Here is a 12,010-nt window from a genome sequence, read left to right on the forward strand (position 1 = left end):
GGTAAATACAATCTCAGATGTACAACAACACATCTTCCATAAATTCCACCCGGGCCAGAATGGAAAAGCCATGTGTGAAGAAATTAAGTACAACCTTACTGCTTCCATAGGAATTAAAAAGGTAAGTAGCAGCCAGGTGCTGCTAATCAAATGCCCTTGATTAACTGGTCATCATTTTGTCAGTTGGTCTGGAGCATTCAGGTGTGTGTTAACACCAAGTTCACCCCAAGGTCAGGCCGTGCAATGCTCAGAGAACACACAAGAGCTACATCTCAGACTCTGCAGGCCTCGGTTAGCATGTTAAACATTCGAGTTGATGCCAGTACAGTTAGAATAAGACTGACATAGTATGGCTTGTTTAGAAATTTGCAAGGAGAAAACCTTTTCTTTTTAATCAACCACAGCATATCATTACAAACACCTCATACCAACTGTCAAGCTGTCAACCAACTGTCAGTGAGGAAGGGGTAAGGAAGCAGCCACAAGACCTGAGCACCTTGTAGTCATTAAGTTGACCATGAACAACTTTGTATACCAAAGTATCATATAGTCAAATGTGAAGCCATCTATCGAACAGTTTAGCTGAAAATTGGGTCATGCAACAGGACAATGATCCCAAGCACAGCAGCAAATCTACAACAGAACTCATCTGAAATGCTGTGGCAGGACCGTACGAGAGCTGTCTATAAATAAATGCCTGCAAACCTCAATGAACAAAGAATTTTGTAAAGAAGAGTGAGCCAAACTTCCTCCAGAATGACATGAGAGACTGATAGTCATACAGCAAACCATTACTTGAGGTTATTGCTAAAGGTAGCTCTAGAGCTACTGATTAATGGGGAGTACCTAGTTTTTCACACATGGCCTAGTTTTTGATAAATAAATAACGACACAGTCGTTGTGGAGGAGATGTTTTTTTTATGATGTCCTGATATGTAAAACCATCAAATTTACAGAGGGTATACTTTTGTTTCATGACTTTCACGTGAAATGTAATTCCAGATCTAATGGGAAAAAATTAATCGACTGTTTGAAAACCCTGTCTCACCCTGTAATAAGCAAAAGTGTTCCAAAGCCAACACATCATCCTACGTTGACCACTCCACTCACAACAACCTATTTTCATCACCATTATAATTAAGACATTTGAAGGTGTCTACACTGTGATGGACCTGGGAGGGTTAAAAGCAGAAGCAGTACTGCATTCTAATAGGCCTATGTTCCTTAATGGAGAAAAGTGGATTCGTGATTATACTCAGCTTGTACCCCATGTACCAGTCACTGTGTTTATCTCTGTGCACTCCCTTCACCCTCCTGGATCAGACAAAGCCTCCTCATTTCTGCGGAAAGAACATTTCTAAATTAGGTCGAGCATAAGGGTTTCTGGCTCATCGTTCTTCTGTGAACAGGTCTTTTTAAAATGCACTGGCAGTCTGAAGAGAAAAGGCAACTTTTTATAGTCCTTGGTGGCCTTCCATGCTGCTATTTGCTCAAATGCTAGACGTCTATGTCTGCCCAAGGACTCCTTTTTGGCCTTTATCGTTGTTGTTCTGAGCTTTGCAGAGGTTTTGTTGGTAGTACTGTCCCTCAACCTACTTAGCCTCGCAAACCCCCAAATGAAAGCCCTGTGTTTCTATGAAGGCTGTTGGGAAAATGTATACAGTAGCTGATGGGACAAAACATGGCTGGTGTAGGCTTTGTTTACCAGTGTAGTGTATAGCCTTGGATAGGGCAAGAACTCCTCTGTTTTTAACCCTGAAAGTCTCAAGCTTGCCTCTTTTAAGATACTAACCAAGAACTGACTGATTTTGTACATTGGGACTCATTAGATGAAGAAAATGCTAACATCAGGCTCCATTGCTGTTTGTACCATCAGAAATCTCACAACCTATCAGTATAGTTTTAAAAAGACATACATCAGGGCATACAGACAAACCTGTATATATTTAAGCATTGCTCTTTAGTTACTTTACTAAGTAATTAGCTAAACACATATGCTGTATCTTAGATGAGGACTCTACTAGACTTAACTAGCTAGCTAGCTGTCACAAATATATACCCCACAGGTCTTTTTAATCCAGGAGAGGACTACAACGTACAGTAGCTAGTTTACTCACTTTAAGACAAGCTTGTCATTCTTGAACATTAAAATAGCGGAGCTGTTATATAATAAACTATATCAGTATTTAATTTATTACTATGTGAAGAGTTTTTGGGGAGTTTTGGCCACAAGGGTGTGTTCAGAAGGATTTATTGGGGGATAATTCCCATAGTAACTACAGTGTCCTCAAAAATGTTTGGGACAAAGGCACACTTTACCTTGATTTGACCCTCTACCCCACAGTTTAATGTTTCACATCTAACCAATCAGATAGGATTAAAGTACACTTTCATTTAAGGGTATTTGCAGACACTTCAGTTTTACCATGTTGAATTTACATCCCCTTTTACACAGCCCCCCACATTTCAGGACACTGTAATGTCTGGGTTTCATTACAGCAGTCATGTTTAGTCATAGACCTCACTAGGAGCTGAGTATCTTCTTTGGGGATGCTTCCTCAGTCTATAATGCAGCCTTCGGCCTATGGGACCTATACTCAATTAGATCTAAAGCAGATGACTGGCAAGACCGTTCCATGTTTTCATTGTATAAAACACCTGCGTTGCCTTAGCAGTGTGTTTGGGATCGTTATCTTGTTGTAGGATGAAGCACCGCCCTGGAAGGTGGGAGTGATTAGCTGGAATTTTAGCAGCAAAGATATTCCTGTACACTTCCTGTACACTCTGCTGCTGCCTCATCAAACAGCTATACATACCCAAGCCATGACACTCCCACCACCATGTTTCACAGATGAGGCAAATTGCAGTATAAGCAGTGGAGGTCTTCCTTGGTCTACCAGTCCCTTTGTAATTAATGAGCTCACCAGTGCATTCTTTCTTCTTAATGATATTTGAGACAGGTGATTTCAGTAATCCCAGGGTCCATCAATGGCTTGAGGCTTGTTTTTCAGCCTCTTAACAGTTTTTTTGACTTTGGCATTTGACATTGGCAAAGCTCTTGTCCTCAGGTTGAACAATGGCAACTACAGACTCCATAAGTTACTAAGTAGCAAGCTGAGGTATCTTATGCCTGCACTAATGAAGCACTGAATGGAACACACCCGAGTAATAAACGTCAGTGTGTCAACATGTAGGCCAATTTAAATGGAATGTATAGTAAAACACCATTAACGCTTCAAACTCCCCTGGTGGTTCCTGGCTTCAGCCAGTTTGCATTGCTTTGACTGTAGCTACTGATTAGTAATCCAGCAGGGTTCAGCGTAGTTGGTCTAGACCTTGTGCCTTTGGTCCACTATAGCAAATACACCTGGCTGCTCACCAGTGTCAGTTCAATTATTAAAAGCAGTGTAAACGGTTAACCTCCCTCGCATGCAGGAGCTGGAGAGAGCAGGAATTGTGAATGAACAGCAAGGCCTCAGGTTACCCAGTTAAAACTCAGAGGGTCAGGGGCATGAGCAGGCTCGCGCATTTTAAAGCCTTACCCTGTTTGCCCTGGAACCACTATTTACTGTAAACACAAGCTTGCAATGTCAATAACATTTTAATGTTTAACTCAGCTCTGACCTTCACAGAGGGCAGGGGGAAGTCCTGAGCTGGGCGGCCATTGGACTTGATGAGGTTTTTATGGTGAATGGCTGCAAAGAATGGCAATGAATCTATATGGCTCAGTGTTCTCCCTATAGTACACCCAAGTAATGCCATACATGCCCAATAGGGAGCCATATAATCTTTGGCAAATTTACAAACCACTTCTTTTTTGGGGCATATTAAGTAAAATAGGTCCTAATTACCAGCGGTCTGTGGAAACTTTGCAGCAATGGCGGAGGTACATTTAGCACAAGAACATGCATGTACACGGACACAGATGATACTGTCTAATTAACATTTGAGATGTCATGTCATTTGGATTACATGCCATTGCTTCTTGTTTTATAAGTAAAGCTTGGGTGTGCCACATTAGGCAGTGTTACATATGACGAGAAACATTTTAGAGAACTTCTTTTGCCTTCCATAAGCATAAACAACTTTTGCTGAACTTGAGCGGTACTTCTTGCTCAGGTGCTAGGATAAAAGCTAACCCAGCCAACCGGCTACAAGCTCTTCAGCTGGCTGACAGCAACACTACCTGGTAAGATCCCAGAATACATACAAAACTGGGGTTTTCCCCAGGTGCCCCATTTTTCCTCCCGCCTCCCAAAAGTGTATATGGTAGGTGACTTGGCGTGAGTGGGTAAGGTTCCCTGCGATGGACTGCTGCCCTGTCCAGAGGGTATTCCTGTCTTGCGGCCAGTGACTCCGGACCCATCGCGACCATTACCAGGAAGAAGCAGATAGGAAGATGGATGTATGTAATTCTTAGTTACAATGCTAAGCTATGCTAGGCTAGGCCATGCTATCCTATGCTATGCTTATAATAATCAGCATGTTTTATTCTGAGGCAAAGTAACAGGGTGGAAATTTTAAAAAAAAGTGTAAAACTGCCTATTTAGAATCTTGCTAGGTCACAATTGTACTATTTAGGCATCAAAGATTAAAAGATATTAAAAACAAAATAACATGACGTGGCTGGTGTTAACAAAATACTTTTTTCACCATATAAAGTAAACAAATAAATAAACAATGGCAGCCATGTCAACCAAAAAATAAGTTAATGAGGCAGTTTTTACCGCTCTGATAAATCCAGTATGTGGTTCATTACAGTAACCCTAGTGTCCCATAGCTTTGAGAGGGACACTCCTTTAATGCATATGTAATGCAAAGAAGTAGCGACTGCCCCTTTCATTTTAATATGAGCTGTAAAAGACAATTGTGCCTTTTTAGTCATTTGGGACAATCATCTTTTACATAAGATTTTGCGCAAAACGTAAGCCATAATTTCATGACCTACATAGTTCCCTACGTAGAGAACAGGGAGTCATTTGAAATTCAATCAGAGTGTTTTCCCCATTCTGCTTGTGTTTGGACCGGATGTGAGAAACGTGCTTCAGCAGTGGAAAAATATGCCAGCCATTTGCATCCTCTAGCACTCAGCATGTAAAGCTGTGGCTCCGAGGACCAGTCTAGTAGAAAGAGTGTGTGTGTGTGTGTGTGTGTTTGTAGGCTCATATGTGAAAGTTCCCCTAAGGAAGAGAAGGAGCAAATTTCTGTTCCAGGAAACACATGAAGTGGTTATCGTTTTGAACCCTACTCTGAGACCCTGACTATTTGAGCGACTCTTAGATGTGCCAATAAATGCACTCAGTTTCAGCCCTCAGTTAATCCAATCTGATCAGATAGCTTTCGCAAATCTGTCCCTAGCAGATTAAGTGCACACCAGTGAGGAAAGCCAGACTCCTTTGCTGCTGCCAAAGTGCAGAATCATGATTTAGGAAGTGAAAGAGGGTGGGACGACGGCCTATGTCACCACATGCACTGAAGCTGCAGTAGTCAACCAAACACTACCAGTACACAAGCATTATGTGTATCCGGGCCATACCAGGAGTTCCCTTATTACAACTGGGGCTGTAAACTGAAAGTCTGCAATGGCCACCTTGACACATGACTAAAAAGGACATTTTAAGGATAAAAAATGCACAATTTGACATAAAAATGTATGTTCTGTTTTACAAATTTACTGGCAGGAAACCACTATCTCAATTTTAGTTTGGGGTCGGATTGGTCATTTTTAGTTTAGCACCCTTGGTCAAACTTTGCATTACTGGGAATGGTGAAATGAGTAGAAGATGAACTAATCTCCAAAAGGCTTAAATTTAAAGATAAAACATTGCTTTCAACATTTTAGGGGAAATTAGTGTTTATTTTGTTTGTTTTATACAGTTTTAGATCAAAAAGGGTAAGAAGCACCATGCAAAGGTTTGGACGCCTTACCAAGGTCTCAGATCTTAATTGGCTTGTTAGGGTTATGACTTGGGGCCCTTCACCCTCTCTGCTCCCTGGGTGCCTCAGCAATGGCTGCCCACTGGTCCGGGCATGTGTGCTCACTGTCCACTGTGTGTGTTTCACTGGTGTGTGTGTGTGTATTTACTGCATTGATGGGTTAAAGGTGGAACCCTTTACAAAAGGTGAATATGGTTGTCTTGTTCAATCTTTAAGAAAGGTCTCAACACTCAGAAGCCATAGGGCTCGGCTAAGCAGTTGTCTAGCACTCTGAAAAATGAAGATGAGATTTGTTTAAGACGTTATAAGACGTTTTAAGGTAGCTTTTCAGGTAGTTTCCTCAGTTGCAGTGTATTGAAAAAGTTAGGAAGGGAGAGGTCAAGGTGAGGTCTGGAAGTCCTTCAGAACGATTTAGAAGACTCTGGAGTGGTGGTGGTGGTGGTGCATGGTACACCCTGCGGAGAGACCTGCACAACTGTGACCTTCATGGAAGAAAACTTTTCTGCATCTTCACCACATAACTCACTGTCAGAAGATTTTTTAAAAAGAACCTCTAAACAAGCCTGATGCATTTAGGAAACAAGTTAAATTAAAAGATTAAATTAAAATATAACTTTTTGACCACAATGAGCAAAGGTATGTTTGGAGAACAAAGAGTGAAGTTCATGAAAAGAGCACCTCTCCAGCTGTTAAGCACAGGGGGGTGGATCGATTGTGCTTTGGGCACACTTCACACTGTCTGTAAAAAAGCTGAAGATGATAAGAGGATGAGCTTCTACAGCAGGATAACGATCCAAAACACACCTCAAAATCCACAATGGACTACCTCAGGAGGCACAAGCTGCCAATTTTGCCAGGACTCTCACTTCCTCCTGACCTAAACATCATTGGAAATTTGTGGACAGACCTCAAAAGAGACGGCAGGAATGAGTGACAATCCCCCCAAACATAAACTAAAAGACTGTTGGCTGTTGGGTACTGACCATGCAGGGCCCTTTAAACTTTTGCTTTAAGCCCTTTTCTTTTTTCTTCTTTTAATGACTTGTAAAAGATGCTAATTAAAAAGTAATATTGCTTAAAATATTTAATAGATGTTTCATCTTTAACTTGGAACTCATCTTTTAACTATTCACAGACATTTTGCCCTAATTTTTGCATGCCACTTTAGATTCGAGCTTTAAAAATGTACAGGGTTGCCTAAGTCAAGTAATATTCAAATGTGCAGCTGAAACTTTTTAATGGAAATCCATGAAGTGACTGGACAGTGCCTGGGTACGATCACAGCACGGAGTGACCCACCTACTAAATATTGTACACTGTACAAAAGTCTAAAAGGTACAAGTTGGAGCTCAAGGTTCCTGAGGAGATAAAGCTGTTACCAGGAGCCCTGAGCCAGGCTGGAGCATGGGCGGCAGATTGCACACTGCAAGTTTATCGGCTCCATGCGAGATAAATTCCTTTCAAAATCAGATGCTAAACCTTTGCATGCTGACTGCCACAGTTTCAAGAAGTTGCAATGGGTTATCGTGCCAGGTCAGGAGATGTTTGCCCTCTTCTCACTGAAGCTACATGACGTTCAGTCTGTGAGAATACTTTAACTGCGTGAACTTTGGGCATGTTGCGTCATGTGCCGGTGCTCTGCTGACCCAAAAAGGACCTCTGAGCAGAAAAGCAGTGTTTAATCTCCTCCTGGAGGAGTGTCTGGGGACTAAGAGCAGATGGATGTGATTGGAGGGTTGCCTTTGACCTTTGATCGATCCACAGAGAGCAAACATGGGGGAAATACACTGACTAATAATAGGTCAGCAGGTTCACTACTATCTGCACTGTCTGAAAGATGTATAGATACCATAGCCCTATCTTTTGGAAGAATCCCAAAATCATTTGATCCACCATGATTTTGAGTGCCATCGGAACAAGAGGATACAATGCATGAAGGCTGTGTCTAACAGCTGTTGTGGCCTTCATGATACGAGTCATTGAGGCTACCTTCGATTTTTTTGACGCAGTGGGGGTTTGACGTTATTCCCAAGGTCCAATAATTCCAATTATTAAAACTCACCCATCCACCCCCATAATGATTACTATTGATTAGATTTGTGTGGTAACAACGGATGACATAACTGCATATTGCATTTCTGACATATCAAATGCTACTGTATGTAAATGTATCAGTATTGCTTATACGAATATACTAAATATTCATTCAAATATTACTGACAAGCATGTCTTATTAAAGCCTAAGAGCTGCTGTTCGTAAGGGTATGTGTGTCTTTTGGTGTGTTTGGAGTGCACTATAATGTTTGCATTATAAATTTATTACAAAATGAAGTTATTGTTAAAAAACATTTTTCCCAAAGTTGATATTTCAGAATGTCTGCATAATTCTATAATTAAATGGTAATTCTAGAGTGGTTTGGTGTGTAACCTTATCAAGTTAGCATTGTTTACAATGCTGGTAAATGGAGCCAACTGGATAGTTTAATGCTTGTAAAGGTTACATTAGTAAGACTTATCATATGGAATAATTATCATATTTCTTAATGCATGAGGCACTGTTTTATGATAGGTTTACAATAACCTTTGTTATAAAACACTGTTTCTAAAATATAGGCAGAGAGATACAGGCATTGAGTTATATAATATTAATATAACAACAACAACAACAATAATAATAATAATAGCAATCATACAAATAAACAACAACAACAATAATCATCATCATAATCATAATCATATTTTTTATATACTTTATCAGGTTCACTCAGGGTTTTGGATAGCAAATGAAATGGCTATATTTGCAGTGTAGCCCCTGACTCCATCCCCCACCACTGTGAAGAACCACTGCACCATTTTACCAAAAAATTACACCAAACCACTGTAAATCATTTTGTTTATATCTTATACATCTTATCTTATATATAGAATTATACACACATTCTGAAAAATAGGTGAAGCTGTGCTTTAAGAGATGAAGAAAGTGAAGGCAAAGCAGAACCCGACTATCTCAGTATTAATGTAAAAAATAAGCATTCAACCCTTCATGTCTCGCTGACTGTCTGCATGTCTCTCGATGTCAAGAGATGATCCAGGAGATCATAGAGACTGAGACGAAATGGAGCTCTTGTACCTGTGAGCTTTACCATGCTTGCCAAAAAGCCCAAAGTGTAAACAAGACTCCGTCATGACCCCCTTCTTCCTCCTGCTCTTTCCCTGCCGCTAAAATGTAAACTCTCTCCTCTGGTTCCTCCCGCTGGAGGGTCACAGTGTGAGACAAAGCAGTGTGGCAGCACATAATATTTACACTGTTGACTTTTAAGAAAAGACAGGGCAATCTTTGTTTTCATGGTTACGCTCCAGATACAGGGTTACACTGTTATCCTCTGGACACACAGGCCCAGTCCGACAGACTAAGCAATAAGAGCAATCTGTCTCTGAACTACTCGCCATGTTTTCCTTGACATATCACCACAAATACCAAAATGTGTGGATTTTAAACACAGGCAGAGTGTTTAGATGTAAATTAGGCTTTTTTCTTGCTATTTAGCCATACTGTACACACAGCACTACAGAGCTAAATTAATGACAAAACTGTTCCTGATGTAAACACTCTTAAAACAGACAGTCCCCTCCATAATAAATAAAAATGCACTGAAAACGTGTGAAAAGCATCATTCTATAGAACGAAAATGCACTAATATACATATATATGTAGTCTCTCTCTCTCTCTCTCTCTCTATATATATATATATATATATATATATATATATATATATATATATACAGTCATGCCCGAAAGTATTCATACCCCTGTCAAAGTTTGACTTAAATTTACTTTTATTTAACCAGAAATTATATTTTTGCCTGGAAATGACACAGGCATCTCCCAGGAGATAACACGATGATGCACAAGAGGCATCATTGTGGGAAAAAATATTTCTCAGCTTTTATACACATTTGAACAAAAAGTGGCATGTCCAAAATTATTCATACCCTTCTCAATAATTAATAGAAAAGCCTTTATTGGCTATTACAGCAATCAAACGCTTCCTGTAATTGCTGACCAGCTTTTTGCATGTCTCCACTGGTATTTTTGCCCATTCATCTTTAGTGATGAGCTCCAACTCTTTGAGGTTCGAGGGTCTCCTTGCCATCACCCTGATCTTTAACTCCCTCCACAGATTCTCAATTGGATTCAAGTCAGGACTCTGGCTGGGCCACTGCAAAACATTAATGTTTTTGTCTGCTAACCATTTCTTCACCACTTTGGCTGTGTGTTTTGGGTCGTTGTCGTGCTGAAATGTCCACCGGTTCCCAAGGCCAAGTTTCTCTGCAGACTGCCTGATTCTGTTGTTGAGAATCTTGATGTATTGCTCTTTTTTCATGGTGCCATTTACTGCGATCAAGTTCCCTGGTCCATTGGCTGAAAAACACCCCCAAAACATTAGGTTCCCACCACCATGTTTGACAGTGGGGATGGTGTTCTTAGGGTTGAAGGCTTCTCCTTTTTAACGCCAAATGGTGCACACATCATTGTGGCCAAACAATTCAATTTTTGTTTCATCTGACCATAAAACAGAACACCAGAAGTCTTCTTCTTTGTCCAGATGAGCATTTGCAAAGGTCAAGCGGGCTTTTGTGTGCCTTTTCTGGAGAAGTGGTGTCCTCCTTGGCCTGCGTCCGTGGAACCCAGCAGTGTGCAGTGTCCTCACTATTCTCCTGGCCAGCACAGGTGTCACTTTTGGCTTCCGACCACATCTTCTTCTTCTTGTATTTTTTAATAATACTTTGCACTGTAGCCACTGGAACTTGAAAACATTTTGATATGGCTTTATAGCCCTTTCCTGACTTGTGAGCGGCCACAATGCACAGCCGCAGGTCCTTAGTGAGCTCCTTTGTCTTAGCCATGACTGTCCACAAACCAACTGCAGAGAGCTGCTGTTTTTCTCCTGTTGAGTTGATTAAAACAGCTGTTCCCAATGAATCAGGGTAATTAGGATGCTTTAAAACAGCTTGGACTATTTGGAATGGTATAGAACTTTGGATTGTCCCATATACTGTGACAGTTTTCAAAGGGTATGAATAATTTTGGACATGCCACTTTTTGTTCAAATGTGTATAAAAGCTGAGAAATACTTTTTCCCACAATGATGCCTCTTGTACATCATCGTGTTATCTCCTGGGAGATGCCTGTGTCGTTTCAAGGCAAAAATATAATTTCTGGTTAAATAAAAGTAAATTTAAGTCAAACTTTGCCAGGGGTATGAATACTTTCGGGCATGACTGTATATATATATATATATATATATATATATATAGCCTCTAATGCAGCCTCTAATCTTCAGCTCTTGCTTGTTTCAAGGCCCTGTTCCCTTAAGTTTTCTCTTCAGCCGTTGGAACCCATGCTCAACTAAATTTAATTTGGCGGACTGCCAAGAACTTTCTATGAATTCATGAAGCACCGCCCAATGAGTTTAAAGGCATTTGCTGGAACATGAGCAGATAAGATGTTCCTGTACACCTCAGAACTCACTGTTCTACTGCCTTCAGCTGTTACACCATCAATGTTGATAAGTGCACCAGTACCCGTGGCAGCCATTCATGTCCAAGCCATGACACCCCCACCACCATGTTTTACAGTTGAGGTGATACGCTTTGCTTTAGCCATCACTTTGATACAGGGTAATCTTGGTCTCTTTTGTCCATAAGTCCTTTTCCCAGAATTCTTATTCTCTTTAGTGGTTTGCTTCTTGCATTGTAGCCTCTGCATTTCTGTTCAGGAGGTCTTCTGCAGGTAGTAGTCTCTGACAAGTACACACATCTCCCAAATGCTGATTCTTCTGAAGATTTGTGAGGATCCTTCCGCCATCAGCAGTGGAGGTCTTCCTTGGCCTACCAGATCCTTCATCAGACTGTTCCTGGAAAGTCGCAGTGCTTTCCAACTGTGTTTATCTGTTGTAGTCTTGTGCTTTCATTCTAATCTTATTCTAATCTTTCTAATTCTAATCTTATGCTCTGAATTCTGCTTTCAGTGCAATTTCACACTGGTGCACTTCTAGGAACAACAGAGGTG

The sequence above is a fragment of the Salminus brasiliensis genome, chromosome 1 (genome assembly GCF_030463535.1).
Source record: "Salminus brasiliensis chromosome 1, fSalBra1.hap2, whole genome shotgun sequence".
Classification (NCBI taxonomy): Eukaryota; Metazoa; Chordata; class Actinopteri; order Characiformes; family Bryconidae; genus Salminus; species Salminus brasiliensis.